The following is a 24,330-nucleotide window of genomic DNA, read 5'->3' on the forward strand; positions in this document are numbered from 1 at the left end:
GAAATGTAGAGAATCCAAATCGGAAAAGAAGAAGTAAAGCTGTCACTGTTTGCAGATGACATGATACTATACATAGAGAATCCTAAAGACGCTACCAGAAAACTACTAGAGCTAATCAATGAATTTGGTAAAGTAGCAGGAAACAAAATTACTGCACAGAAATCTCTTGCATTCCTATACACTAATGATGAAAAATCTGAAAGAGGAATTAAAGAAACACTCCCATTTACCACTGCAACAGAAAGAATAAAATACCTAGGAATAAACCTACCTAAGGACACAAAAGACCTGTATGCAGAAAACTATAAGACACTGATGAAAGAAATTAAAGATGATACAAACAGATGGAGAGATATGCCATGTTCTTGGATTGGAAGAATCAACATTGTTAAAATGACTATACTACCCAGAGCAATCTACAGATTCAATGCAATCCCTATCATATTACCGATGGCATTTTTCACAGAAGTAGAACAAAAAATTTCACATTGTGTATGGTAACACGTAAGACCCTGAATAGCCAAAGCTATCTTTGGGAAAGAAAAACTGAGCTGGAGGAATCAGGCTCCCTGACTCAGACTATACTACAAAGCTATAGTAATCAAGACAGTCTGGTACTGTCACAAAAACAGAAATATAGATCAATGGAACAGGATAGAAAGCCCAAAGAGAAATCCATGCACATATGGTCCCCTTATTTTTGATAAAGGAGGCAAGAATATACAATGGAGAAAAGACAGCCTCTTTTCTGGGAAAACTGGGCAGCTATGTGTAAAAGAATGAAATTAGAACACTCCCTAACAACATACACAAAAATAAGCTCAAAATGGATTAAAGACCTAAATGTAAGGCCAGAAACTATCAAACTCTTAGAGGAAAACATAGGCAGAACACTCTATGACATAAATCACAGCAAGATCCTTTTTGACCCACCTCCTAGAGAAATGGAAATAAAAACAAAAATAAACAAATGGGACCTAATGAAACTTAAAAGCTTTTGCACAGCAAAGGAGACAATGAACAAGAGGAAAAGACAACCCTCAGAATGGAAGAAAATATTTGCAAATGAAGCAACTGACAAAAGATTAATCTCCAAAATTTACAAGCAGCTCATGCAGCTCAAAATAATGAACAACCCAATCCAAAAATGGGCACAAGATCTAAATAGACATTTCTCCAAAGAAGATATACAGACTGAAAGGATGCTCAACATCACTAATCATTAGAGAAATGCAAATCAAAACTACAATGAGTTATCATGTCACACTGGTCAGAATGTCCATCATCAAAATATCTACCAACAATAAATGCTGGAGAGAGTGTGGAGGAAAGGGAACCCTCTTGCACTGTTGGTGGGAATGTAAATTGATACAGCCACTATTGAAAACAGTATGGAGGTTCCTTAAAAAACTACAAATAGAACTACCATACAATCCAGCAATCCCACTACTGGGCATATACCCTGAAAAAACCATAATTCAAAAAGAGTCATGTACCACAATGTTCATTGTAGCACTATTTATAATACCCAGGACAGGGAAGCAACCTACGTGTCCATTGACAGATGAATGGATAAAGAAGATGTGGCACATATATACAATGGAATACTACTCAGCCATAAAAATTTACAAAATTGAGTATTTGTAATGAGGTAGATGGACTTGGAGTCTGTCATACAGAGTGAAGTAAGTCAGAAAGAGAAAAACAAATACCGTATGCTAACAAATATATATGGAATCTAAAAAAAAAGGTTCTAAAAAACATAGGGGCAGTTCAGGTATAAGGACATAGACGTAGGGAACGGACTTGAGGACACGGGGAGGGGAAGGGTAAGCTGGGATGAAGTGAGAGAGTGGCATGGACATATATACACTACCAAATGTAAAATAGATAGCTAGTGGGAAGCAGCCACATAGCACAGCGAGATCAGCTCGGTGCTTTGTGACCACCTAGAGGGGTGGGATAGGGAGGGTGGGAGGGAGATGCAAGTGGGAGGGGATATGGGGATATATGTATATGTAATGCTGATTCACTTTGTTATACAGCAGCAACTAACACAGCAATGTAAAGCAATTATGCTTCAATAAAGATGTTTAAAAAAAGAAAAAGAAAACAACCTGGGGAGTTCCCTGGCAGTCCAGTGGTTAGGACTCTGTGATTCCACTGCCCGGGGCCTGCGTTTGATCCCTGGTTGGGGAGCTAAGATCCTGCAAGCAGTGCAGCCAATTTAAATAAATAAATAAACAAATAAAGTGAACACATGTCCCTAGCCTTTAAAAAATATATGAATGAAACTCCTGATTATGAAAAATTGAACCTTTGAAATGAGAAATTTCAAAGAATGAATGTCAAAAACTCTATTGACAGATGAATGGATAAAGATGTGGTACATATATATAATGGAATATTACTCAGCCATAAAAAAGAAAAAATTGGGTCATTTGTAGAGACGTGGATGGATCTAGAGACTATCATACACAGTGAAGTAAGTCATAAAGAGAAAAACAAATATCGTATATTAACACATATATGTGGAATCTAGAAAAATGGTACAGATGAACCGGTTTGCAGGGCAGAAATTGAGACACAGATGTAGAGAACAAACGTATGGACACCAAGCAGGGAAAGCGGCAGGGGGTGGTGGTGGTGGTGTGATTAATTGGAAGATTGGGATTGACATGCATACACTGATGTGTATAAAGTGTATGACTAATAAGAACCTGCTGTATAAAAAATAAATTAAATTAAAAAAAAAAAAGTCAAAAACTTCACTAACCTGTGAGGTCCATGGGATTTCACCTACTACTTTCCCCTCTTGCCCCAGGCCTCGGAGACTTTGTGCTGACTGCTCCCTCTGCCTGGAGAACACTGTCCAGATTCTGTCTGACTTGCTCCCTCACTCCCTCAAGTCTGTGCTCAAACGTCCCCTTCTCACGGAGGGCCTCCCTGGCTATCCCATGTAAACCCATATTCTCCGACCGACATAATCTCCTTCCCTGCTTTATATTTCACCATAAAATTTTTCACCATCTAACTTGCTCTACTTTTAATGTATGTGTTTTGGGGGGAGGTATTTGGTCAGTTTTGCTCACTACACTATAACCTTCATGAGGGCAAAGATATTTTTCCCTGTGTTCACCACTGTCTCCCTAACATCTACTGCAGTTTCTGGCACATAGTAAGTGCTCAAAGAATATTTGTCAAATGAATAGTTTAGAAAAATAACTCTGGCTCCAATGTATATTATTTGTCTATTATGACACAAAAGAAATAGAAAAGATACGATATAATGTATCTCTTCGTATTATACCTTCTGGCATCAATATATATCTTCATATTACTAGTTGTATGTTCTCAGCATTTCCTTCCTCCTTTTCTCTCTTACTAATAACCCAAAGACTATTTTTGCCCTCCCCTGATCAACACAGAAACCAAAACAAAGACTCAAAGTATTAACAGGGGTCTTAAGATGGCTGCTGGACGGCCAGCTATGGACCGCAGAAAAGATGTGGAGTGGGCTGCTACCTCCTGGCCTAAATTAAAGTGATGTTGAGTTGAATTCTGTTGATGAAGCCACAGTAGAGAGCTCTGAACTTAACTTACAAGAAGGTAAAGAAGATGGGACCATTACAAACACAGAGGTCTCAGATATCCCTACAGATGGACCAAAAACTGAAGCAGAAGCAAATGTAAATGCATATGAAGAGTGTCTCTCTGGAATTCCCTTAAATATGTGGAATAAATTTCAAGAACTGCATACAAAACATTCTGAACAGAAAACCTCAACTTCAAGATCCAGAAAGAAAAAAAGAAAACGCTCCAGAAAAGGTAAATTGAAGAATGAAGAATCTCAAAGTGAACAGTCCTCAAGTGAAACCCAGTGGAAGGAGCTTACTCAGTATTTTGGAGTCAGCGATAGGTTTGACTCCCCTGTTAAAAGGAAAAAAATTGCAAAGTCGGGCCTTGAAAAGAGCATAGACCAGGCTGTGGAAGAGTGGAACATTGAGAAGGCTGAGGAACTCAGCAATCAGGTAGCTACTCGAGAGCTTGGTGCAAAAATTGCCAAAGTGATTGCCTGCCACAACTTTGTAAAAGCCAAAAAGGATGCTGAAAATTCATGGGCTGCTGAAAAAAAGAAGAAACTTGCCTGGGGGTTTGAAGCAAAGAAGAGGTGAGAAACCAAAAGCAACATGGGATATATGTGACTTGCCAGAGTTCTTCAAGACCTTTGAGATTTCACTTGAGTCTTCAGTTGCTTAATTTACTGACAAGATTTTCCTGTTCATGTTAACTATGTCGGGAAACTGATGGAAATAGAAAAAGATAAGCATAAAATTTGGAAGTTGATTATCAAAAAAAAAAAGTATTAACGGAAATGCAAAACAGAAAATTCGGTTGCAATGCACACTTTTTTTCTTCCTGCTCCTAAAGATTAGTTAAGGCCATATTTGTGGGAAGCAGAGAAGAAAGTTCAGTAGTGACTAACTAAAAAAGAAGGAAGGGCTGAGGCCTCAGAAGTAGGAGGGAAGAACAGGACCATCTGAAGGAACACCAAGAAGCTAAAAGGAGCCAACCCTGGGTGGCCCTACACTGCACACTTTGCCCTAAATGGAGAAATGGACCCTTTTTGTGAGGTAGGACATGAAGAAAAGCTTCACGCTTCTGATAAAATGGAACCGAACAGAACCACGTAGGAATTTCCCTAATAGATGAGATTTTTTTTTTAAACGAGAAAAATTAAAGAGCAGTACTGACTGGTGAGCATAGAACTGGAATGCAAACATAATTTTCTTTGCCTATAAGCTATTTAATGGCACAAGGAATCTCATGCCAAAGGCTTGGATAAGACAAGGGACCTAATCCACTCTAAGAAGAAAAGCACAGTCAAATTCTCATTAAAGTTAGAATTTTTAATAATTCCTACTATCATTTCTTCTTCAATAACAAGAACTTCTTATATTTTAGTCATTTGATGACCCTGAATGTGCAATTCTGATTATTCCTTAGAACACTTTTTTGTAAATTCTATTCCTAGGACCTCTGCCTCTAGAAAAATTGTCTTCTTATATCCTTGGTGTTGGAAGAGATCAATCTCAACCTGCCAAAGCAGTGGTAATCCCCCAGAGGGCTTGTAAAACAGACTGAAGGTGGGCCCCACTCTCAGAGGTTCTGATTCATAGGCTTGAGTTGAGACCTGAGCATTTGCATTTCTAACAAACTCCTAGGTGATACCAGTGCTGCTGGTCCAGGTACCACACTTTAAGAACCACTGACTGAAGTATGGTATTTAATTTTTAAAGAGTTATAAGCATCTTTGGCTTCAATTAGCTGCTTTGTCTCTCTTATACAACTTGTATCCTTAGTTGCTGGCACAGGGTGGGCTCTCAGTAAGTATTTCTTGAATGAATGAGATAGGCTTGTTTCCAAAATCATACAAAAACAATCAGATATCATTACATCCATATTGAATTTTTTACCAGTTATAAAGATAGAACTTCTACATCATGAACATACTTTGTAAATGAAAAAGATATTTATAGAATAAGGCTTAGTTTTCTGTGTTATTTAATAAGTTGAGACTTTTATTTTATGCCATAAAAAAAATAGGTGTTAAAATACTTTCTTTAATTATCCTGAGCTAATGGGAAAGTTGAACTGATATATAAATCATTAACCAAGTCAACGAAAGACTAAATGACATCACTGTTTGCAGTACCAACCCAAGTTTCACAGTAGTTCAGAAACAAAAAAGGAAGGGAGGGTGCAAATACTTGAGGCATCGCATCATATACAGCAATATAGCAAATGTTGAAAACAAAAAAACCTGGGCTGGATCATCACCATATACTTGTCATAAGCTAAGGTTTTTGCACAGATGCCATATTTGTATGCAGTAGCTGGTTAACAGTAACAACATGCAGTAAAGAATAATATTTTATTAAATAATATTTTTAATTTTTTAATATTATACTATGTGATACACAATTACATTTGGGCGTTATCAAAAAAAGAGACTGTCATTTGAAACTAATTTGTTTCTAAAAGAGGAAAAAGAAGCCAGTAACTATATTGATGACTCAAATGATGGTGCATCATACGCAAAGAATCAAGTAAACAAGTGAAACAAAAATTTAAAAACCCTTTCTACCCTAAAACTTAATACCAGGGATTTATTTTCAGCAGAACCACACCACCTACCACGTTAATTTAATGTTCATTTGAACTTTATTATTTTAATTTGATTGGTATTTAATTTGTAAATCTGTTGGCTTTATAATTATATAAAAACTATAAACACAGAGACGTTATATAGTGTTTTATGTGTGTACATATTTAAATAATTTTATTTAAAAAAATGTTTACTGATGAGAATTTACTGATGAGAATATTGTCCCTGTAATTAGTTTCATAGTCATTATCCAATGTTATCATTGTCTTAGCCATCTTTCCTATCTCTAATCTTGCCTCTATTCCTTTCCCTACATTGCAGGAATACGCAGCCAGCATGATAGGTATAAAATATAAATCTTATAATGGCCCCTTCCTCTGATACACTTTGCAATGGCTCCCTCTTTTTGTCTGGATAAATTCTAAGTTCCCTAAAATGACATAGAACATCCTTCATGACCTGGCTCCTTCTTATCTCTCCAGACTCATGGCTGACATCTCCTCACCTCCACCCGTAGTCACTTGGACCACTAGTGATTCACTATGTTTGTTCTCTTTTGTACAAAGCCTTTGTTTGAGCTGTTCCATCTGCCAAGAATGCTAGTCCCGTAATCTCACTGGACTTGCTTAACTCCATGTTGTTCGTAAGACTCAGCCTGGATGTCAATTCCTCTCTAAGTTTTTGCTGATCCCCTCCACAGCACTCTAGATTATCCATAACAATATTCATCACACTCAGTTATTATGTTCTGTTTTCTTGTTTGTGTTCCCCAAGAGTTTGTGGACATTTCTAGAGCAGGAGCTGTATCAATATTAACATTATTGAATTCCTTCCAAAATCTTGTCATACATACACTAAGCAAACTTTTTAAAATATAAGAATAAAACTCAATGATAGAATAAATAGGTCTGAATTTTCTATAATTTTTTTTTTTTTTTTTTTTTGGCTGTACTGCACGGCATGCGGGATCTCAGTTCCCGGACCAGGGATTGAAACCACACCTCCTGCAGTGGAAATGTGGAGTCTTAACCAATGCACCACCAGGGAAGTCCCATGAATTTTCTATAATTTTTAAATAAATCGAGCCGCTGTCACATTAACCACCACTGAGACCCTCCTCTAGCCACGAGGAAGATTGGAGTGCTAAGTAAATACCTGAAACCCTTCCCCGATGATGCCTTCACTCCTTGAAGACACTAAATACCCAAGTGCTTGAACTAAGAACTGCTCCACTGTCCCCTGCCCTGGGAGCTCCATGAGGGTAGCAACTGTATTCCACTGCATTTCAGTGCCAAGCACATGGTAGATGCTTAGTAAACATTGGTTGCCTATTGTAACCTAATTATGGTTACTGACAAGCCTTATTTCTGGCCATTAGTGCACGGTCAAATTTAATTCAGACAGCCAACTGGATATTGGTTCCTGAACTCTCAGTGACTCACCCAAATATACTTTTACTCTCCATCACCTTCCCTTCTGTTTTTGTTTTCTTCTTCCTTTGTACTCAACTTCCAAAAACTTAAGACAGATGATGGGCAGAGTGGTTTTGATTTAGTTCTTTGTTTTTCTTTATGGAGAGAAGAGGTAGGAAAGATGAGAAATTTGGAGAAATGAGGATAGGAAAACTAGAAAGACATTTTCATCTTTCCTCCACCCCCCATCAAGCCAATATTAACAGTCAGTGCTAATGTAACCTCTAAATTTCTACTTATAAAAAAAGAAACCTGAAGGGCCTACCAATTATTTGATTACTTGTGAGATATGACCTCCTTGTTATGTGTCTACAATTTGAAGCCATTTGTTAGTGCAATAAATAGGAACTAGCCTAAAATAAGTAAATTAGTTTTTCAGAATAAAAGTAGTAATAATAATACCTTACTCATTTTGCAACTTTAAATATGTGAATATTCATGAAAGGGAATTTTTAAAAGTATTTTAAATAAAAACTGAAAGGAAAAGAGATTACAGACTTGATTTTGGCAGCATATAGATATGGTAGTATAATATTAATTTATCTAAGTACTTTGTAAATTTATTATCCAGATTTCCTTTCTCTTAAACTATCAAGACTAGCTGGTTAAAGGCAAAAACTAAAAATTACTGTTATACTACTTACAAAGAAAGGACCTGGGAAGAGGATTTAATTATAGTATTTGAGAGCAGAAACACTACCCTTAATCACTGTTCATGAATTTGCTAAACTGGGATATTATATGGTAAACACTGTTCAAATCTTTCAAAAGAGATACTATACATTTCTTATTATAAGAAGGTTATGAGGCTTAATTAGTTAATATATGTAAAGAATTTTAAGATGAAATGTTTCCCTCCCTCCTTTCAAATGTCACTGAAATCACTAAACAAGTGACAATCAATACTCCCTTCTTAAAGTTTGCTGTGCAATAATCTAAGTTTTCCATGTTAGAACCAAAATTTGAGCCCCATATCCAAGAATAAAAATGTTCAGTTCTTTTTTAAAAAATACCTATAATATTATTCAGATCAATCTGGAGTTTTCAAAGACAAAAAATACCCATCCTAAGAATGATATTATTGAGATTACTGAACCACATTCACTTTCCAGAATCTGATGTAATACACAAATACCCAATTTAAAATTTCTCTACAATGAGAAAAGATTTAGAACAATACAAAATATTTATTATTTATAGAGCAGCTTCAAAACTCCATGTGGTATATTTGTACAGGTTTTTTTTATGTCTCTCTTAAAAGCAATGGGATATTTAGGATTGATTATTCCTGGCACTCATTTTGCATATTTGCCTTTCGACCCTCTGGAATTTGAGGCTACTGGCAAGATAACTATGTATCTGAGTTCAGACTCTGGTAGAAACAAGTGAGAGTCTCGAGTGACAGGCTCTCTCTCTGTGGCAACATCTTGAGGTAAAGATAGCAAATTTTAAAAGTGTAAGAAAATAAGCCAAACCTAAGGGGAAAAAAGCAGGGGAGGAGAGTGGAAATGAGGAAGGCATAGAGTGTAATTCAGAAAGGTTCTGAAGAAGTTCCGTGAAAGAGCGTGAAGCCCCAGAGCAGGTTTCCTCAACCTTGGCACTGTTGACGTTTTGTGCCAAAAAGGTCTTTGTCGTGAGGACTATCCTGTGCATTGTAGGATGTTTAGCAGTATCCTTGGCCTTCACTTACTAAATGCTGGGAGCACTCCCCATCCCACCCCACCCCCCTGCCAGCTTGTGACAATCAAAAATGACTGCAGATATTGCCAAATGTACAAAGGGCAGTGGGGGGGGGGGGGGCAGCTAGGGGAAATGAGGCAGACAAAATAGTCTCCAGGGACAGAATCTGGCACAAGAAGAAGAGCATCATCGCAAGTGCCTACATAAAACAACCCTTGGGAGCTTTGACTGTGACAATGTAGAGGGAATGGCCAATCAAAGAGTCAGAAATGGCAAATGATGCCACCAAAAGCTATGATTAATTGTATCCACTAGCTGGGGAAAAAATGCTGATGGTAATAGCTGCCTTTGAGTGGCGTCTCCTACCATAAGTACCTGCCTGTAGAAGCTCCACAGCAGATACCTAGCAGTGAGGGTCATGGTAGTCAGCTATATGCTCTTTAATGAAAGGAAGAGTCTAATAGCTTCTTCCAGGAAACTTGATGGGCCTAAATACCAAAAACTTCTTGCAGGCGATTCACTGAGTTTCATTTAATTCATTAAATATTTATTGAGCACTCAGTGTGTGTCAGGCCCTGTGCTGGCTATCAGGAATGCAGTCATGAAAACAGTCTACCCTCAAGGAACTTATGCTCTAGAGAGAAATATAATTACAACAAATCTGGTCTTCAAATTCCTGGTATAGGGTGTGACCCAGTCAGAGAGGATCCCAGTTCTCTACACTGATAACCACCACATAACTAAAACTTCAAAATCATAGTACTCTTCATTACTAAAGAGCAAAAACTGCTTAGCTTGTTTCTCTATTCAAATGCTCTTATTTTTTTTTCTCCTCTCATTTTAAATTTCTCAGCCATTTCACTGGCATTTCAGGCAGCTGCTTTTTCTCCATTTCAGAGCAATCAATATATGAACATTTTAAATAGCTAAAAAGCACGTCAGTTGCAAATGTATTTTTCTGCTGGCAACCATGTGCACGATCACTTGGATTTACATGACGATGCTGGCTAGCCAGTCAGTGAGCCTTCCTGAAAATGCATTTGACACAGTTGATGACCGATGTGCTGTCATTTCTCATTTAGGCCCAGCTGCCTAATAATAGCAAGGTAACATTATTAATAAATTACTGGCATAGCTAGTTAGGGAAAATACAATCCAATTACATATAGTTTTTAATTCATTACAGGCAAAAAGCTCACTGCTTTTCCATATATGACTCCCAGGCCCGTCTTCAGGGGAATTGAACGACACAGCCTTTATAGACTAGTCATTGGTATTCAGAATAAGAAGCAACTGCTTGGAACAGGAAGCACAGAAGCCAGGCATTTGGCAGCATCACACAGAGTTCACTGTGGAAGTCAACCGTCAAAGAGACCAGGCTGACAGTAACTGGCCTCTGTTGCCATGGAAACAGCAGTGAGCTGTGTTAGTAAATAGTTTGGGTTCTCTCACCTGCCAGGATGTAAATTCAGAATTTACTGCTGATTTTTAAGTCTACCATTTGTAAGTGACCTATTTATGAAGTAAATACTAGAAATCACTCTTTGCTTCAGAGGAAATACCCAAACATTCATAAGAAAATCTGAAACTTAAGGTTTCCAAACAAAATTAAATTTAATTGTGCAGAATATCTGACAAAAAAAAGTCTATCTCTTCATTCTAATGGTTGCTTATTTTGCCAAAAACTAGTTCCTAAAAATACACAAATAAAATAAAAATTTAAATGGTAAAGATGTGAGGATAATCCTAACGACTTTTCCAAATTCAGGATAAGGAGTCAAGTCACTTTTTAATTTTATTCAAGCCATAGTTGTATATTTCAAATTGTAAAAAAGCTGTATTTATTTTAAATCTCTCATTCTCACTTATAGCCAAATGAGCTAAGTAACACTGTCTCCTGCCCACTTTTTTTTTTTAACATCTTTATTGGAGTATAATTGCTTTACATGGTAAACAATGGTATGTTAGTTTCTGCTTTATAACAAATGAATCAGCTATATGTATACATATATCCCCATATCTCCTCCCTCTTGAGTCTCCCTCTCACCCTCCCTATCCCACCCCTCTAGGTGGTCACAAAGCACCGAGCTGAGTTATTTGTAGTGAGGTGGATGGGCCTCCTGCCCACTTTTAACTCAAACATCCCCTTATGGGAATTCCTCTCTCTTGATAATTACAATAATTATTATCCCTAGTTTACAGATATATAAAGTATGACAGAAGAAAAATGTCCTGACTACAGCAATTCAGGGAAAAAGCCGTAATGCAAGCCTCTAAGTCTCAGCTCTCTTAATCCGTATCTCTTCTAGGTCATTCTGGCTTCATTAAGTGTCTTCTTTCAACTATTTTTCAATTTCATGCTAAATTATATTTTCCCATAAAGTCTACAAGTATAAGAGTTATTCTGGGGTTTTTCTGTGAGAAGCCTACTCCCCCTCATCACCAAATGCTAAAACATGCCCATCACCCTCTTCTGTGATTTCTACTTTCATCAATAAACATTTACCAAGCAAATGTCTGTATGTCATGTTGTATATGCTTGGCAAAAGAGTAGATGATACAAAGACGAATAAAACATGTTTTCTGCTTTTGAAGAGCTAGTCTAGTGGGAAAAGCAGAAATATAGATACATCTGCTACAATTTGCTAAGAGCTACAGTAGAAGTAATAGATTAAAAGTGCAATGGGAGCATTATGAGGCAAAAAAGCTAATTTTGCTACCAAAAATAGAAAAGGTCTCACTGAGAAGGTGGTATTTTCATCATATTTTAAAGAATAAATAGGAGTTTATACATGGTAGTTGAAGAGGCAGATACTAAAATATACTTTTCAAAAAGTTAAAAACATTACTCTCATTCATATATAAAATGAGCATGTGTCAAATATTTTTTGACTTACAGAGATTTATATCCTCTGCTAGATAAAATTCATTTTCATTGCCATGAACAGGAATTGTTTGTATTGCTATGAACAAGAATCATTTGCACTGCTATCAGTTTTCTACACTTAACTTCTACCACTAAAGAAGTGTAAAATAGTCTAGTCAATAGAAAAATCAATCAACCCTGCACACCCTTATAGAATCAAAAATCTCCAGAGGATCCTCTAGATAAAATCCAGTAAGCCCATTTCCAAGTCTTTTACAATTTTTTCTGACAGTGGAAGCATTCCAAATTTGGGGGTAAATATGTTAAAAACAAAAAGATATAGAAAAGTAAGTACTTGGATATGACTGAAGATGAGGCATTGGGAGGATAAAGACGTCAATGCGGTCGTGGAAAGAGGTTAAGATTACACTGGAATTGTGGGCTAAGGGTCAAATTGTGGAGGATCTCATATGCTATGCTAAAGAGTTTAGACTTTGCCCCAAAACAGTGGGAAGCCATTGAAGGATTTTGATCCTTAAAGTATCAAGCTAAAAGATGTTTTCTGTTTCCTCACTCCTAATTCTGAATTTATTCAAATCTGCAATTCCTACATATATGGCTTGTTTTGGAGTATTTCTTCTTAATACAATATTTATTTTTTTCCTGTTTGTTTTCTAACCTTTAAAAATGTCTCCATTTCTCTCCCTATTTCCATCCATAAATGTTACCCTAGGAAAAAGCCATGTAGATTCTAGAACTCAAGCAACTGTCACTGGATTGTTTTTAAGATTACTCCCTTGAGAAAGATTATGTTTCCATTATGTAAGAATATAAAAATCATTTTCAGTAACTAAATGATAGTTACTCATATACTAAAATTAAAATGATTAAGAATCAAAGAAAAGGTAATTCTGAAACATGATGGTAAAGCAGGAGAACAGATACATGATTTCATTGTTGATTATTTCACATTTCAATAAAAATTAAAATCAAAACTGACACTGTCATTTCTTTTTAAGACAAACAGGAGTCTTTACTAATACTCATTACTTTTAAACAATCAAGTAAATGAAATCAATTTTCATGCCTAATATCACAATTTAAAATATAGTTGACCCTTGAACAACACAGGGTTAGAGTCGGTCACCCTCCACACAGTGGGGAAAATCCACTTATAACTTCACAGTCGGCCCTCCATACCCACGGTTCTGCATCTATGGATTCAAACACAGATACTATAGTACTGTATTTATTAAAGAAAATCTAGGGGCTTCCTTGGTGGCGCAGTGGCTGAGAGTCCCCCTGCCGATGCAGGGGACGCGGGTTCGTGCCCCGGTCCGGGAAGTTCCCACATGCCGCGGAGCGGCTGGGCCCGTGATCCATGGCCGCTGAGCCTGCGCGTCCAGGGCCTGTGCTCCGCAACGGGAGAGGCCACAACAGTGAGACGCCCGCATACCGCAAAAAAAAAAAAAAAAAAAAGGGTCTCCCTTTATATACCAAGTAATACATGGCTAAGAGACTTGATAAAGTGTGAAGGTTTCTGATAAAAATGTATAGTTTGGCTCCTCTATTAGTAATTTCCTTACAAGCAACATAAATATGATACCAATAGAATGTCAAAGGAGAAGTTGATTCTAAAATTGCTGGCAAGCTGAAAATTCATTGAAATGTTTTCGCCTTTCTAAGCTTGAGTCCTGTTTTTAAAATATCGTTCACTTCCTTGAGGCACTATTTATGATGGCTTACTCTCCGTTGTTATTTTTTTCCTAATTTCTCACTGTGTGATTTAGTGGTTTTTCTTCTCAAGGAAGATTCTTTATTCCTTTCCTGCTATGGAATGCTTTTCATGAAAGCAGCCTTGAATTATTTACTCCATACCTCCTACTGTGGCACAGGTCACATTACTTTTAAGATGGGTTGTTATGTAGGTTTCTTGTGAGAGCCCAAGTCAGGAGCAGGCTCAGAGATACAAAGTAGGAGGAAGCCAAATTCCCAAGTGCTATATCATATAGTTTAGATGATATAGTTTTAAGTTGCACACACACACACACACACACACACACACACACACAATTGTGAGCATTGCACATATTTGTCCTCAAAAACAACATCTCTGAGAACATAATAAAAATAACACATTTATATTCCCTGAATAGTATAAATGTGTTATCAACAACAAAAATGGCTACACATTAATAATGAAGCTTAAGGATAAAATAATATTACACAGAAAAAAGTTATAAAATGGAAATCTTAGGCTCTTAATTTTCATTAGCTTTTGTAGATAATCCCAGGTGAATCTCTATCTTTTCTATGATCATGGCTGCACACATTTTTTAAATGACACTGACCTTACATTATGGGACACCCTTGAGATAACTCCTGCATGGAGTTTGAGGACCTCCATCCCCAACATTGCCCCTAAGAAAAACTTTTTTAACTTGCCAAGAGAAAATGAGACTTTAAAAGACTGTGACTAATGATGCCAACTTCTATTCTCCCCCTTTGCAGAGAGACCATATAGTTTAGAGTTTCTGCCACACACATAACAGTAGACACACTGAGGCTCTTTACTTCCTAGATAGGCTGCTCATAACTTTTGCTGTTATAAATTACACTGAATAAATATCCTTATATAATTTTTGATTACACACACACATTCTAGAAGTGGAATTTCTAAACCCAACAGTGTAAACATTTTGCTGTTCCCTTGCTAAATACTGCACTGTCAAATTACCTTCCAAGAATGTTGTACTAGAAAAGTTTCTGCCTGTTAATTTTACTTATATGTATGTATAAAGTTGCTTTCTAAGGTAAGTAAGTGGAAGTGTCTAACTTTGGTAAAGTTATACATTTTCGATGCTGAGACAGATATATCGAACAAGCAAAATTAAGTGTACAGAGATCACTCAGCCTCAAATGCATATTTGCATTAAAATTTCTTCACCTAGGGACTTCCCTGGTAGTCCAGTGGTTAAAACTTTGCCTTCCAATGCAGAGGGTGCAGGTTCGATCACTGGTCAGGGAACTAAGATCCCACATGCCTCGCAGCCAAACAACCAAAACATAAAACAGAAGCAATATTGTAACAAATTCAATAAAGACTTTAAAAAAAAGTGGTCCGCATCCAAAAAATCTTTAAAAAAAAATTTCTTCACCTAGACTTTTGAAAAAACAATTTTAATAACTTCTGATATATACAGAAAAACAAAATTAAATATCAGTTTCTTCCCCAAAGCAATAAAAATTGCATACTTAAGACTTCTGTACAGGTAAATCTCTACATCTATTCTTTTCTTTTTTTTATTGAAGTATAGTTGATTTACAATGTTGTGTTAATTTCTGTCTGCACCTATTCTTAAATGAGATTTGTTTATAAATTTTCCTTAAAAAGACTCCATTGCTGGAGTGATATCTTCTTAAGAAGTGCTTCTGTATCTCAATAAAACTAGGGGAAAAAAAGAAAAAGAAACACTTCTGTAACCAAAGACTGGTGCTTCTCCTTATCTAAAGTTGACTTTACACTGAGGCTTTAGGTAGCAACACAAATCATATAAAACCAACACCACACTGTCCAACAAAGAAAAACAGGGAGCTTACAAGAGGAAGCACATTGGCATAGCTGACCCTTAGCAATACACACATAAATAGATGGCTTGACTACCACGTGCACCAAGAATAACATTTAAATCTAAAAAAAAAATTGCAGTCAGGTGAAACCTGGCATTTATATATTTTTGTCTATTTCAAATTAAACTTAACCAAATACCTTAAAACCAACTTTTTATCAAGGACAGATAGAAAGAAAGTTGACATATAAATATAAATCTGAATTTATCATATGGTCAATATGTACATGTCTACACAAGAATTATCTTTTCCAGTGAAATCTCACAGTAAATTCAGTAAGATACAATCTGTGTGTGTGTTCCTCTCTGTTTCTGTCTGTCTCCATCTCCCTCTCTCACACACAGGCACAAAAAAATTATTAGGTGATGTGATTTCCATCACAGTCAAGAAAATAGCCATTCACTTAGAAAGCAGGAGGAGCAGGCAGATATCATTTGGTTCAGGGGCTGCAAGTTCAAATGCCCAGAGGAGCTATGAAGTACCACAAGCTCGGCTTAAAACAAGAGAAATGTATTCTATCAGAGTACTGGAGGCTACACGTCAGAAATCAAGTTGGGGCCAGAACATGCTGTCTCTGAAGGCACTAAGGAAGGATCCGTCCTTGCCTCTTCTAGCTTCCAATGGTTGCCAGCAATCCTTAGCTTTCCTTGCCTTACAGATGCATCATTCCAACCTCTGCCTCTGTCTTTCCATGGCCTGCTCTCCTGTGTGTCTGTTCTCTGTGTCCAAATCGCCCTCTTCTTTAAAGGACACCAATTATAATGGATTTAAGCCCCACCCAAAACCAGGATGATCTCATCTTAATTCAATTACATCTGCAAAGACGCTAACAAAGTTACATCCACAGATTCCAAGGTGACACTATTCAACCTAATACAGCATCTAATCTATTCAGGATTGATTTTATGAAGATTCTGAAATATCAGTAATCACTACAGAATAAATAAGATTCTAAAATAAATCAAATGAATGTACATATTTCTTACATTGTTTTCAAAGATTATATTTAATGCTGGGTATATGGAGACACCACTAATATTACAACTGAAAAATCAGAGAAAATGCATAATTATAAAAATTTGGCTGATTTTAAGCTGTCTTGCCTCATGTATCTCAAATTATCAGTAGATTTTAATGCTTCAGTAATCCATAAGAAGCTAAATAATCAGGCAGAATAAATGGGGAGGAGGAATCAATGATACAATGGCCTCCTCTCTCATTTCCTTGCATTACTTGAGGGGCTTCCTTGATCTCCAACTGTAGTTATTAAGTTATCTATTACTGTGCCCATTGTTAAGCATTACATAAATCAAGTAAACAGATCTATCCCCCAACCATCAGAAGCTTGCAATTTGCAATATTCACATTAATTAACAACTAACATTAGGCTTGCCCTCTGATAGACAGACAAGATCCCTGAGTGTTGGGATCCCACAGCTCTGTCATTATTAGTTGTAGGACCTGAGCAGGTTGCTTACCCTCTCTATATATCACTTCTTCACTTGAAAAGTGAAATGGGACAGCCTAGATTACCTCTAAAGTTCCTTCCAATTCTAAGTGGAAAGAGGGAATGTCTACATTTATTGAACATGTGCATTAGAGAGTGTTTCAGAAGTTAAATAGAGGAAGAGACCGTCAACACTCAGTCTTTCGTTCAAAGTTTCAAAAGAATAGCATACTAGATGTATTTCATAACATCACTTCAATTGATGTATTGAAGGCAAGAAAATCTTCGGTTAGAAAATGGGAAATGTATTGTTAGAGGAAGGCAGGTGAGATAGACCTGGGAGAGAACAATGAAACAGAGAGGCAGACGAAAGTAAGTGTAAGCTATGGGGCATTGGGGGTGGAGGTAAGTGGGAAGTAGCCATGGCAAATTAGCTGAAAAGGGTAAAAGGGAGAAGCAGGGAAAGGGGCAGAAATGAAAAAGAAAAGAATGGGAATTATACAGAGAAGATATTGAAAAACAGTTTTAGGGTTTCAGAGACAATGCGTTCCTCACACATAGATGAGTCCTCCATTTTAGGAAATTCATGCAAAATAACAGAATAAATACTCTTGACTAAAGGATAGACGGTCCTGAATCATCCCATGGGAAAGATGCGAAGCAATGCAATGACACACTACTATGAGAAACCTGGACGCAGATGTAGGAGGCCCTGCTTGTGCCCTGTACCTCTCCCTCCACTCATCTCTGATTTTTCATCACAGCTGCAGTGAACAGTTCCAAATAAGCTCAGACTCGACTTACTTTGGCAGTATCCTAACTCCAGCAGGTACCATACCTCTTTCTATAATACTTTATGGGCCAAGCCTTCTCCAATTCCAATAAAGACTGCTTAGCATCCCCAAGGAAGCACAGCCTGAAATGCTGGAGGGGTTATTGCCCCCAGGGGCAACCTTCAACCAATAGGGGACTGCAGCCACTGCTCCCAAGTGCTTTTGTCTCAAGTCCTTAAGGAGATAACCTGGGATACCTAATGTTTGCCTCTCAGGAAGTCTTGACCTAATTGAGTCCCTACTGCCCACAGTAGAGACTTCTTCTCCCTTTCCCCTCTCCCTCTCCCTCACTCCTGCCCTCTGCAATGATCTCTGAAATATACTACTTACACCCAAGTCCTTTTCAATCTCTGCTGCAGACTCAGAGTTTTTGGAAATTTGTCTCTTTCAAGAAAATTCTTGAAAGTAATTTTTCAGTAGTCAAGTCTAAATTTTCAGTAGCAAAATCTAAAGAACAACAGTGGTTAGAAGAGGCATGGAGTCTAGCTCTGTTACCAAGTGGCTGTATGACCTTGAACAAGTCAGTTAACCTGTCCAATCTGTGGTTTTCATGCGAGTGTCAAACTAGACATCTTATGATATTCCAATTAATATAGTCTTTAATTTGAAAATGTATCTATCAATCCATAGTTCAGAAATAATGAGACCAAACAGGTAAGATCCTCTATACCTTGTTTGTTGAAATGTAATTCCTCCACAGTCTATTATATTTCAAGACTTTAATGAGAACCCACAGTGATTTAAATTGATTCACATTTTCTGGACTAATGTTTATTTCCCTTCCAAGTTCCCAAATGGTCTAGTACCAAATCAAGTAGAATATCTACATTTATTGCCAGAAAGAATAAGAACTCAGTGCCATAGAGTTTGGGATAATAAAGAACCTATATGGGTTTATTTACTAAACATCCTAATTGTAAACTTATTCTGTAATTCTAAGACAGGTATGTACTGTCTAATTTGTAATATATCTCCTTTTCAAATGAAGCTCTGTAAAGAATTATCAGATAAATTTTAAATGCCACTGTAAATCAACTGTTCATAATTCCATAAAATTATCTGTCTTGATCTATAATAACTAAAATATAGTCCCAAATTAATGCACGTATTTAAACAGCACTATAGCATTTTTTGAGTCATGAGAAACTATTTAGGGAACAGTTTCTGACAATTTTGTTTACTGATCAGAAAAATAGCAGAAAAATTTGCATTTGGTTGTCCTTGAAATTTCCTTTCTGCATCAGTTTCTCACTTCTCAGGAGAATACATCCCTTATATGCGAAAGATTTTAGAACATAATCTAGACAGCTACCACACATTCTGCAGAGCTTCTATTTATGGAACTCAGAAAACAAGGCAGGGCCAAAAAACATGTGAAGTTATGAATCCTAACATAAATTAAACCTGAATAATGCCTATACAGAAGTCTAAGAGCCTTCTACTTAAGTGTGACCTCCTTGTAGAGCTTAAAGGGGAAGAAGAGTCAGTAACTGGGAGGCCCTCCTATGGCAGAACTCAAGTCCACACTTCGTGACTGACTACCTTGTTCTGAGATAGCAGCTCTAGCAGAGGTTTGTTGCTTGTTACAGAAGGCTCGTATCAGACAAGAATTACCCTCTATGCTACCGAAGCACCTTATTTACGGACCTGCCCTTGGACCCAGAGAAGCCCCGTTCTCTTTCCTGAGGTCAATAATTATGGTTTAGATGCTCACCAAAGTCATTCAAAATTTGAAATATTCAGGTCAGGAATGAGGGAGGTATTACTTTTCAGATTTCAGAGAAAAAATGAGTTCATTTTGAAAAATAACATTTATTATAGCAGGAGATATACCAGAAATTCACCACACACATGTTGGAAAGGAAATGCTCGTAATGAAAGGTAAACTTTCTCTCTGCTCTCTTCTTAATGGTCCCTCAGGAGCAAATCTGTGTAATCTCTGAATCTCTCGATGTGGTCTCACATTTCATTTTTATTAGAAATTCAGGGCAGGCCAGACAAGGCACAAGTCCGAAATAAATTAGAAATAGTGTTTGACAACTCTGTGCCAGACATTTAAGCTAAGTGTTTTATGTATGTAATCACATATAAACCTCATCAAATCATCCTGAGTACCTTGGAAAACTAATTTGTCCAAGATTATACAATAAGCAAGTGTCAGAATCAAAGTCTAAACCAGATCTATCAGATTTTACAATCATAATCTCTCCTATAACAGACTAAACAAAAACTGAAAATTCGGGGGAGAAGATAATCTTAATAGAAAGGAATTCTACTAATGACATCAAAGTTTCCTGTCATGTCTCTGTGGCATCAGAGCCTGGTCAGAAGATTCTATACAATAGAATTATCAAAAATTATTTTACTATTACATTCAATAGTACTATATTATTTATTATGTATAGAACATGTAAGTTGATTTGGGGATAATCAAGAGAGTCAAACCACCAAAGACAATATACACTGAAAAACATCTGCATGAAAATAATACCTATCTTAAGAGAAATGATCTCCTTTCTAAGAAATTCAAGTGATGTTACAGGGGTATTTCTTGGAAGTAACTAGATTGCAGGACTGAACTATTACTTCATCTGTTATCAACCAATTCTAAACGGTAAAATTGAAAATGTTGTACAGCTTCTCTGTTTGATTGGAAAGTTCATGGCAAAGGCTTTGGAGAAGCAATATCAACATCTGAGCCTAAGAGAAGGGCCATATTATGCATTAGAGGACATAATTTAATGGCAGAACTGACAAGATATAGAGATAATAACCAATATTTATTGATCACTTATTGTATGACAGATACTAGAACGATACATTCATTATCTCAGGCCATACAACAACTCTACCTCTTATGTACTATTATTATCTCCATTTCATAGAGGAAATGGAGGTTTAATGTGGTCAAACAATACCCAAATCACAAAACTTGTAAAAGGCAGAATCAAGATTTGAACACAAGCAGCAGTTTGTTTTCAGATTCCTTACACCATATTGTCTTCATAATATTTAATATTTGGACTCAACTTCTGATAGTTACTAAAAAGAGATGCTCACTAAAGAAGATGATGTTTAGGCAGAGGTATAATTAGAGCTGGAAAAATATTAAGATTGCCATTTATTTGGGTTTATCCCTCCTTCCTCTGAGGAATTATATTCTGTTCATTTTGTGCATGTAATAACCAAATAAATTGTTATGGATAGAAGGACATATTCTATCTCCATAAACATAAGAAACTCACATTATCCATAAAATCGATTGCAAAAATTCTATCATAAAGAGTGTCATTAATGAGCCTGTTTTCCCCCCATTTCTTAGTCACTCCCCTTTTTCAGGAATTCTCATCTATGAATTTCTTCCACCTACTTGTAAATCTGAGCACCCTGTAAAACACATATCTTTATTCACACACACACACACACACACACACACACACACACACTGTGTCTCTATAAAATTTGCTCTTCATAGCAAAAACTGTGCTTTTTAAAATTCTTTTTTAGTTTATAGCCTGCATAAGCTCTCATACTTTAGCCATTGCACTCTCTGTGTTGTGCATATTGTCTTCTAAATTGCATATTGTTTTGGACAAGGACTTTTACACAAAGGAAATGAGGAGTTCGACTTTGTTTCTAATTTCCAGCTTTCCCTTCATTGTCCTTTTAATTCATCCTTCTGTACCTGTGAGCTTCCAACTAATGCTGCAATTTGAACTGGAAAATACTCCTAAATACACCCTACATCAATAATTAAATAAGTGGGGTTTCACAGAGCACAGAGGAAGAGCCGGTGGTGATGTAATTTAGGAATATTAACAATGATAACCACTAATACCTATGGACTGTACTGGAAGCTTAGGCACTTTTAAATGAAATAACTCATAAAACCATCTTATAAGGAAGGTTACCACGATTGTTCCATTTAAAATAAAAAGAAATTGAGGTACAGTAACTTCTCAAAGTTATTCAAGTAGTAATTAGTGGAGCCAATATTTTGACAGTTTGGCTCTAAAATCAGTTTGCTTAACCACTACACTATGCTGCCTTTCACATTTCATTTACTGAATTAACATTATCAACAAATAGTACTACTAAACAATCTTAGATATGAGTGTGGTGTTAGAAACTTCTTAAATTTTGTCAAGACACAGCCCTAATTGCTTATGAGTGTTTATTATTTTTAAAAATGCACGTGCTTAGATCTAGGAATTCAAATAGATTTTAAAAAGATTTGACTGTATCCGAATTTTTAAATAAAATTTGGGGGGAGGTTCAACCTGTTGATATAGGAAGATCCTGAACTTAACTGCTCACGGACACATCGAACTTACAGCTACATATGGAAAACTTCCCTCTGAAAAAGACATGAAAAATAACTGAACAGTTTCTTCACAATTAGTAAAAGGGCCACACTGAGATGAGTAGGGGAGGTAGAGACATGGTCTCTCACCAAAAACCCCACCTCCAGCACAGTGACTCAGGATCGGAAGGGATCTCACAAATCCAGAGTTCTCTCTGAAGAGCAAGGGGTTTGTGCTCCACATCAAGAACGCTAATCCTGGAGACCTGCAACAGAGAGACAAGCCCTCAAAACATCTGGCTTTGAAGACCAACGAGGCTCATGTCCAGTAGACCCAAAGGGATGGAGGGAACTGAGCTGCTTCTCTTAAAGGGCTTACACATAGACTCACTCACTCCAGGGACCCGTGCAGAAGCAGAAGTTTGAAAAGCATCTAGACTATATGTGAAGGAGATTTATTTGCTGATCTTTATGTCTGCCAGAGGCCTGGGGGCCTGCTGGGACCTTCTCCAGGGACAGAGGCACTTGAACAGACCATTTTTGCACTCTTCCTCTATGTTGATATTGCTGGCAGGCATATCTCAGCCCTGTACCTTCCCATGGCCTGGCAAGAACCAGTGGTTACTCCCTGGCCCTGTACTCTCCCATCGCCCCACAACATCCTGGAGGTGTGCCCTGGTCCTGTGCTCTCCTGATGCCTTGCTAAAGCTGGTAGGCACACACAGTCCACATAGGGGAGGCTCCTTGATCATCTGACCCTGGTGACTGGGGAGCTTCTGCTTCTGGGTCCCACGGGACTGTAATAATTGGAGAGACAGTTCTTGGCAGGCTACCACTCCCAGGGCACTACACAAACAGCAGACTGAAACACACCCCCAGTCTTTCTGTGAAAAAAGTCTATCTACTTGTCTTGGAGCTTCAGCTACAAGGGCAGGGCAGACTACAAGTCTGCCCTGTAGACTGCAGGGCAGTCTACAGGGCAGACTTCAGGTATGCCACACATGTAGAGGGTACAGAAGGGCTCTCAGGGAATGTAGGCCAGGGAATACCATATTTGTCCTCTCCCTCAGCTTCACTAGAACTCGCCAGTACCTCTCAGAAAGGAGTTGATATACTCATCTGAAATCCAAAGTTCTGCAACTGTTGCCCAGGGGTTACCTCCAGATCATCTGGTCTGGAGGCAACAGGGTTTACAACCATGATCCCATGGGACTGTATATATTTGCACACTTTAAAAGCAGCTGCCTGAGAGTCAGGCTTCCAAACAGCCTGAAACTAGGTGCTGTGATCCCTACCTTTGGAATACTGACAGGTCTTGGCACACCACTCTCAAAAGCTGAGACCTCTCAAGAATAAATCAGGCTGCTAGACAATCACAAAATTTCTAGAGACAACCAAGAGCTAGTGCAAGGTTGAAATATAAGGTTCATCTCCTATACACAGCCACTCTGTCAAGACTGGGAAAGGCAGCTCTTTCACCTAACACATAGAAACAAACACAGAAAATCAAGCAAAATAAAGAAACAGAGGAATATATTCCAAATAAAGAAAAAAAAAAAACCTTAGGGAAAACAACCTTAATGAATCAGAGGTAAGTAATTTACCTGATAAAGAGAGTTCAGAGTAATAGTCATAAAGGTGCTCACTGAAATCAGGAGAATAGATGAACATAGTGAGAAATTCAATAGGGAAATAGAAAATATAAGTAAGTACCAAACAGAAGTCACAGAGCTGAAGAATACTCTAACTGAACTGAGAAATACACTAGAGGGGTTCAACAGTAGATTATACTAGATGAAGCAGAAGAAAGGATTAGCGATCTAGAAGACAGAGCAGTGGAACTCACCCAAACAGAAGAGAAAAAAGAAAAAAAGAGTTTTAAAAAATGGAGATAGCTTAAGGGACATATGGAACAATATCAAGAAGAATA

The 24,330-nt window shown here is 37.3% G+C and overlaps 1 protein-coding gene and 1 pseudogene across 15 annotated transcripts in view; one reads left to right on the plus strand and one right to left on the minus strand.

The window, feature by feature from the left end:
- MAPK10 (mitogen-activated protein kinase 10) overlaps positions 1–24,330 on the minus strand; it is a 623,441-nt gene that overhangs the window by 296,722 nt on the left and 302,389 nt on the right. The gene's annotated exons all lie outside the window — the stretch shown is intronic.
- Positions 3,507–4,205, plus strand: LOC137223234 (protein FAM204A pseudogene; annotated as a pseudogene).

This window comes from Pseudorca crassidens, chromosome 4 (assembly GCF_039906515.1).
Source record: "Pseudorca crassidens isolate mPseCra1 chromosome 4, mPseCra1.hap1, whole genome shotgun sequence".
Taxonomy (NCBI): Eukaryota; Metazoa; Chordata; class Mammalia; order Artiodactyla; family Delphinidae; genus Pseudorca; species Pseudorca crassidens.